This window comes from Haemaphysalis longicornis, unplaced genomic scaffold (genome assembly GCF_048455015.1).
Source record: "Haemaphysalis longicornis isolate Haplotype H1 unplaced genomic scaffold, Haemaphysalis longicornis Haplotype H1 scaffold_1, whole genome shotgun sequence".
NCBI lineage: Eukaryota > Metazoa > Arthropoda > Arachnida > Ixodida > Ixodidae > Haemaphysalis > Haemaphysalis longicornis.
Window position 1 is genome coordinate 174,292,114 of NW_027526203.1, and position 7,196 is coordinate 174,299,309.

At 50.8% G+C, this 7,196-nt stretch overlaps 1 long non-coding RNA gene across 1 annotated transcript; it reads left to right on the top strand.

Annotated features, from left to right (window-relative positions):
- Positions 1-4,449: 4,449 nt before the first annotated feature.
- On the top strand, positions 4,450-6,781 carry LOC144167330 (uncharacterized). Its single transcript, XR_013321957.1, has 2 exons — positions 4,450-4,808; positions 6,462-6,781. It is a non-coding gene; the product is annotated as an uncharacterized LOC144167330 (long non-coding RNA).
- The last annotated feature ends 415 nt before the right edge of the window (positions 6,782-7,196 follow it).

Consider the following 7,196-nt stretch of genomic DNA (forward strand, 5'->3'; position numbering starts at 1 on the left):
AGAATCAGCCAGCAGCACGGTTGAAGCTTAACAACCGGAGGGTCACATGCACGTGCTTCTGCGTACTGCGGAACTTCTTAGACGATAGCGAACACTAGAAAAACGACATCGAGAGTTAATGAAGTTGAAGCAGCATTATAAGCCCATAAAGGAATACAAAAAATCTTCAGAACAAAAATTGTTACAATTTATGCCATCGGTTTGGACATGAAAGAGGCTCCGCCCAACCATACGCAACTTTTGTTATTGTGAGCGGGAAGACTGAAACTCAGTTACCTATTATAGAACAGTCATGTCTCTGGTCTGACTAGTGGAAAGAATCATTGTAAAGGTCTTCTTACCTCACGCTACAACAGACCCATATACACTCATCCTTTTACATGTTGTCGATATCCCTGAACCTCTAATTACCTTGGATATCCTCTTTACTATCGGGGAACTGCACGTGGCGATCAGTCAAGGCAAGCCTTAATCTGCCTCCCGTCCGGATACCATTACCTGGCAAGATCGTCAAAATCTCCCCCAGCAAGGACATGAAACACTACTGAACATCAGCAATCATTGATGGTATTCGGGATCTAAATTGTCCAGCCATAAAAAAAAACATGGCGGCACACAATACTGGTATTTCCGTTCTACAATTCAACACAAATGCTTTAGCGTTCGCTACATCGTAAGCAGTTTTAAGTGTACCAGTGCTTTCTCCTAAATTTACTGCCACCACTATCCTTCCACTTTCTTGAGACCTGAAATATGCACATGTTCAAGTCCACATGATTTGGACACCTGCTCACACGATGGGGGCTGCATGTAACCACTCAGCACATGCTGCTGCCCGGGTGTGCCTCTGTAATTTTCTAACGGCCGCTCCTCTGGCTCTCCCATGTGCTTAGTCGGCTTCTCCGGCTGACCAACCACCCTCATTATATCAACAACGATATCGCCAATTCAAGAAACTCACTCAATTCCTACTGGTTTTCTCTCAACAACTGGAAGTATTCCAAGACAAGGAGAAGTCTTCACAAGTATAGGTGCATGGTATTTACAAACGGACCCATCGCCATTGCACACTTCCTCCTAAATGCTGTGTGGTCATTCGGATACTGTTTCTAATATGTTGTATTTAATATGATTATGTTCAGCCATCTCACTGCAGGGCAGGCAACATCTCTTATGCGAGCGTACCACTCCGGAAAATGAAACCGACCACTTACAACAAGTCAGGGGTGACCCCTCCCTACTAGAAAACATTGTTATCTATGCCCTCACAAGCCGCCTTTACAGAGTGTATGAAGCGTGACCTACTTCGAACACTCTGAAGTGTCTGCGTGGATTGTGTTACCCTACCCTGCGGACATTCAGTGATCTTGTGTGGACCTCCTTGTGTCTCTATGAACTCTAAAGCAGTGTGATCTTTCTAAAGTTCTCAAGTTGTTTTCTTTTACACCATACCTTTATTCCATTCTCACCCAGGGTCGCCGGCCTCCTGGTTCAAGAAAGTATTTCATTCATTCATTCATTTGAACAAGTTTCTAAGTTTTCTGATGGGTGTGTCGCAGTACTTTTTCGCTGAGGTACTTTGTGCCCCGTTTTCTAAGCGATGGATGCGTTTGTTGGCCACTTTCTGCAAGCACTTGAGAGATTTAGAAAAAAGCTCAAAAAGTGTTGCTGGGTCTTTGTAGCACTTTTGACGACTGCGAGACATGTCCGTTGCGCTAAATTCTTCATCAAAGCTAAGCCGATTGAGAGGAACGCACAGCATTGCATACAAAAGCAGCTTTTAGCGGCTTTCGCACTGCTAGTCCGCACACTTCTAACAGAAAAATTGGTGCAGCTTGCACTTGTGGCGCAGGGCTGGAGAATCAGCATGCAGGGCTTGCGGCCCCTCTCCCTCCGTCGGGACCCGACTGTTGCACTTGACATGGATCTATGACTGGCAGGTCCTGATGGGTTCGTCCGTAGGCTTTCACATCTCTCCCAAAGTGGAACGCGTTAGCACGCGCCAGAACCCGCGGCCAAGTCTAAAGTCAACGCCCGCGCTACGAACAAAAAGTAAATGCTGTGCTCCCGGAATGCGATGATGGCTCAATCGTATAGACGCCGGTTTTATAACATGAAAGTACCGAGGTTAGATTCCGACCGTGGGAAGCGTTTTTTTTTTTTTTTCCCTTTGCAATTGGCTGCACATGTTTGTTTCCCGCCGCTGCTAACCCCGTAGCCCTCGGACCTTAAGGGTGGCCCAGTGGCCGATTTCATGGTGTGTTGGCCCCGGGTTCCATTCCCGGGTCCTCCCTGACCACATTTTTTCTTGAGGCTTGGAGGTTTTTTGGTGCGACACACGGAAAAGGCTAGGCATAAGCACCTCTGCTGGTAAAATTCAGTGTCCTTCCACTCTGTGAAGAAGGATGACCAGCGAAACTGTGCTGCGTGTTTTTATAGTCGTCTTAGCGGCTAATTGTCATATAATTTGTTTCGGGATAGTTCCGGTAAATCAACAGTTACAGCCGTTTTGTAGCGTGAGCTACACTGGCCGAGGTTGAGCAGTTTCGCGTAGCTCCTGGAGAGCCGTGCTGCGCATGCGCGAGGAGCAGTGACGTCACACGGCGCACAGAACGTTGCTCACTGCCCGGCGTCTCTCACACACCCCACGCGCCCAGCGCCTTCGCCGATCTCCGTTCCACACGTGGCGGCCCGGTCCACTTGGTGATCACGCGAGGGGTGGCCGGGTGTGAAACCGATGGCTCGTGCGTCGCAGCAACACCGGCGTGTGCCTGTGGAACCAGCTTAGCTCTGGGGCGATTGGTGACGCTGCGCCGGAGCCGCTTGATAAATATACACGTGTTACATAATGCGTATGCCGTCAGCATGATAATCAAGCTGATCCTAGACAACCAGGAAAGCTAAGAACAACCAGCTCAACCTTAGCTCACGCTACGTATATCCTGGCATAGCCGAGCTAAGCCACCGCTAATTTTTTCCTGACTATTCTGTTATATCACAAGATTTCTTTTTTGTCTCAATCTTTTCCTCTTACTTTATTCTTTTTTCTCTCAAAATAAACCGGGTCACAGCCTAATCATTACAGGCAGCTTCTTGGTCAATCCCCCGCGTGGGCGTGCGCCATGGTTCAAAGGTCCAACGAACCAACTAACCAGCCAACAAACCTTCGTGCATATAAATCCCAGCGGCTTGCAACTTTTTAGGCACGGAAAAGAGCCTAATATTTTTTTTTGTTTTATTAACAGGGTTACCAGCGCACGCAGACGGGGACACAGAAGGAAGAAAGGACAGGACAAGGCGCTGATTATTCCCCGTCTGCGTGCGCTGGTAACCCTGTTAACAGGCATCACCAACTATCCCACCAAGCCATACTCGTGAATTTTTTGTTTGCCATCTATTCTTTCAATCGTTTTTATTGCGCTGGCTTTAATACGAATCACAATGAGTATACAGTTGTTATGGTTACGATTCTGATGGTGGTAGGGACGACGACGACGATATGATGACGTCCGGTGAGAAATGTATCTGCCCCCGAATGGGCGCTTGACGCGCGTCAATCGAAAGATGGAGAGCTGCAACGGGAATTGGCGCCAGAAAAAGGAAAAGAAAATTGACGTGTAAGAAAAAGTAGCGAAAGTAAGACGGCTATTGCATAATTTCGTCCCGCTCATGACAGAGCTTGCCCGACATAGAAACTGCAGATAAGTCTTGCCTGATACTGAGGCGTTTCCATTAAACGCAGTTGTCGGTACTATTCGCTGCCTACACTCACGTAAAATACACCAAACCTCTCCCAGTAAACAAAAGAAAAAAAATGAAAATGCGTGCTCTCATTAATGGGAACTTGCGTTGAAGACCTTGTACTAGCACAAATCAGATAAAAAATTGAAAGAGATCCTTAGGGTCGCACAGGTGATGCGAAAAGCATGTATTTTTCACTCAATCGCGGAAAGGTAATAGCGGTGAGTGATCGATCGTTTGCCTCGTCTGATAAAGTGAATCTGTATGTCGCAAATGACTTTCCCCAAGCAGATGAAGACACACGGGCAGGTAGAAAGGAGCCAACCTGGCAGTCACGACCGGAGCTCTATACGCCAAAAACAGGCTAGTGACGCAGATTGGAGGCTTTTCCTGCTAGGCAGATTTCTTTTTGTAGAACTCCAGGTCTTCATTGCGATCGAAAGGCACGGGCTCCGCAAAGGGGCTAGCGCTTAGTAGGGCCGCAAAGAAGATGCGACGGTGGGACACGTCGGGGCGGGGGTCGTAACAGACCCAAGCCCACTGCAGGTTTTATTGAAATAAAGTCATTTCCAGTCCAGTCCTAAACGAAACGAGGTCACTATATACACACTAATTTTCAGTTATCAACTTTTCCCATCCCCCGCGGGCATGTGCCGCTTTTTGCGCTTCATCTACTTTTGCGCGTCCTTTTCAGCAACGGCATTGGCATAGCCATCGACCTCACGAGCTCGGGCGGTGGGCGTGGCGCACGCGGCACACGACCGAGGAGCTCGCGCTTGAGCAGCAGCAGTCATGTTCGAAGGCTCTCAGGCGTCTCTGATGCGGGGCAGCGGCCTGCCCGAGAACCGCAACAAGCCTCTGATCTCGATTCAGAGCCTGTACTTATGCGTCGGCGTGGGCGTAATCGTCGGCATCGGCCTGGTGGTCGTCGTGGGATTCATATTGGTCCAGCGGCGCCTCGGCTTCTGAGAGGCCCCCCGTCCTAAGGCAGCTGCGTCGTCTCGAGGCCCGCCCCCAGACCGGGAACTTGGCCCGCTTCGTCCGGGACATGCTGCTCCAGGATTCGCGTGAGCTACGCTTCTTGCTCATACTTAGCGGCTACCGGCAGGGTGGCTTGTTAGGCCTAGTGTCACTAGTTAGGCCTATGTGGCTGCGCGTGTTCGGCTGACCAGCCCCGATGGCTTAGTGACTAAGGCGTTGTACAGCTGAGCACGCGGGTTCTCCGGCGGCTGTATTTCTCGTAGAGGCGAAAAACGGAAGCGCTCTTGGGCGGGAGATTTCGGCCCACATGTAGTTTCGGTGCGAACACCAAAATTCGGAACATTTTAGGAGAACGCAAGCACGCGTTTTGCGAGGTTTCGAAAATAGCTAGGTGGTCCAAAAAATGTTGCGCGAGCCGGGGAGCGTGAGCCGGCGATCACGCACGAGGAAACGGCGTGAGCCGGGGACCGTGAACCCTGCATCGCGTGCCAGGAAAGGGAAAGAGCAGGGCCAGAGGAGTGTCCTCTGACAAATGGCAAAGGAAAACTCGCGCATTTACTCGCTTCGCTGCAAATGTCTTCGAAAGGCCTGCAGCCCTTGCCATGCCCCTTGCCACCTCTGACTCCCCTCCCCTCCTGTCTTTTTCCTCCCGTGATAAACGCAGTAGACGTTTGCTGAATTCAATTCCTTTCCTGCGTTCGCACTTTTTTTTTAGGGGGGGGGGGGCGCCATCTGTTGGCACCTTTTGTTACTATTATGGCAGCTGATCGCGGAGGCCATGCTTGGCGCTCGAGTCAGGAGCTCCGGGTTTGAGCGCGAGTTCCGTTTGTATTTTGTGGTTAACATTTGCTTTTAGCCCATTTTTGTGTTGCTACCGCTACAATCACACCCACGCCTGGTTAAGAGGTGAAGGGCCACGAAGTTCAGCAGAAAGTTCAAGAGCACACTAACAAAAGGTCCAACGAAAGTTTTCGGCTTTACATTCTTAGAAAGTTCTAAGCATCGCCTATAATTTTTCCGTTTGTGCTTGCGTGCGTGCGTGCGTGCGTGCGTGCGTGTGTGTGTGTGTGTGTGTGTGTGTGTGTGTGTGCGTGCGTGCGTGCGTGCGTGCGTGCGTGCGCGCGCGTGCGTGTGTGCGTGTGCGTGTGTGTGTGTGTGTGTGTGTGTGTGTGTTAGAACGACAAAATGCGTGTGGAGAGGGGGACAGCAAGCCGAGCACTGAGCCGGCGCTTTGGAAGGAGGCCACTTTGGCTGCGGTGGTGCTGTGTTCGCGCCACTGCCTCTGCCCGGAGCGTAGTCTGGCTTCTCGACGGATGCGCCCCGTCACCGCTTGTACGCGCTGTAAAATTGAGTGTGGCGCGAGCACAGAGCCAAGTAAACGGCAAAGCAGAATGCATTGGGAATGACGGCGACGAAATTCCAATACTGGTGGGAAACAAAGCAGAGACAGGCGGCCAATGCTGCTGTTAAAGCGAGAAAAACTGGCCACTGAGACGATTAGAGCTCTAAGCACAATTGGTGGGGTGTGCGAGGGGCGTGCGAGAAACGCCTTGCTGCGATTTTCTTAAGCCGAGCAGGGCGTGCGCGTCGGGCAAGCCTCGTGTTCGCGAGGGAGAAGGACGAGATGCTGATGCATTGCTAAAGATCCACTGATGGATCTTCCATTATTTTTTTTATTTCCATGTAGAGTAGCAAGTCAAGCTAATTTGTCAGATTATTTTCGTTTCACTTGATTTCAGAGCTGCAGTGCTGGTCGCAGGGACACCGGCATTCCTGGCCAGTACCGATCTCCAGCGCCCTTCAACTACGGAAGCCGTGTCTGAGCTGAGGTCGTTGCTGAGGCCCGGAGTCGCCCGCTCATCGAGGAGGAATGCTGTCGGCTGCCCGCTGTTGCGCTTGGAGTCCCCACTCAGCTGCTTTTCCTGGAACTGCAGGCCGCCGGCTTCGGCCGGCTGGTTCACTCGCTGTGTCGTAAACTGCCCGGTGGTGTGGCCTTGCTGACGACGATCGCTGCCTGGACTTTCATCTTTTGCTTTGTGTGAAAAGAGTGCAATAAACACTTCGCTGCCTACTAAAATGTTACACTGCTAATCCTTCTTTCCAGGGATTTATTAACGATTCAATGAGAGCGTATGTGATTTTTAAACGCTCCAACCGTTGCTGGGACACCAAGGATTTATGCGTCTCCTTAGTGGACTTACATGTAAAATGCTGGATCAACACGTAACTTAGGGTAAACTTTAAGGTACAGTGCGGTCCACTGTTAAAGGGAAACGGCGAGCGCGTGGCCGCTGCGCTCGGCGAAGCGCCGGCGCCGAGAAGTGGCTTGAATTGGAGACACCCGGAACATGCTCACTGACTGCACGAGACGGGGGAAGCCGCTCTGTCGTCTGCTACGGCGCTCCGCTGTGCCGCTCAGAGAGAGAGAAAAGACTTTATTTACAGGATCCTGCGTGGGGTAGGTGCCGGCCTCG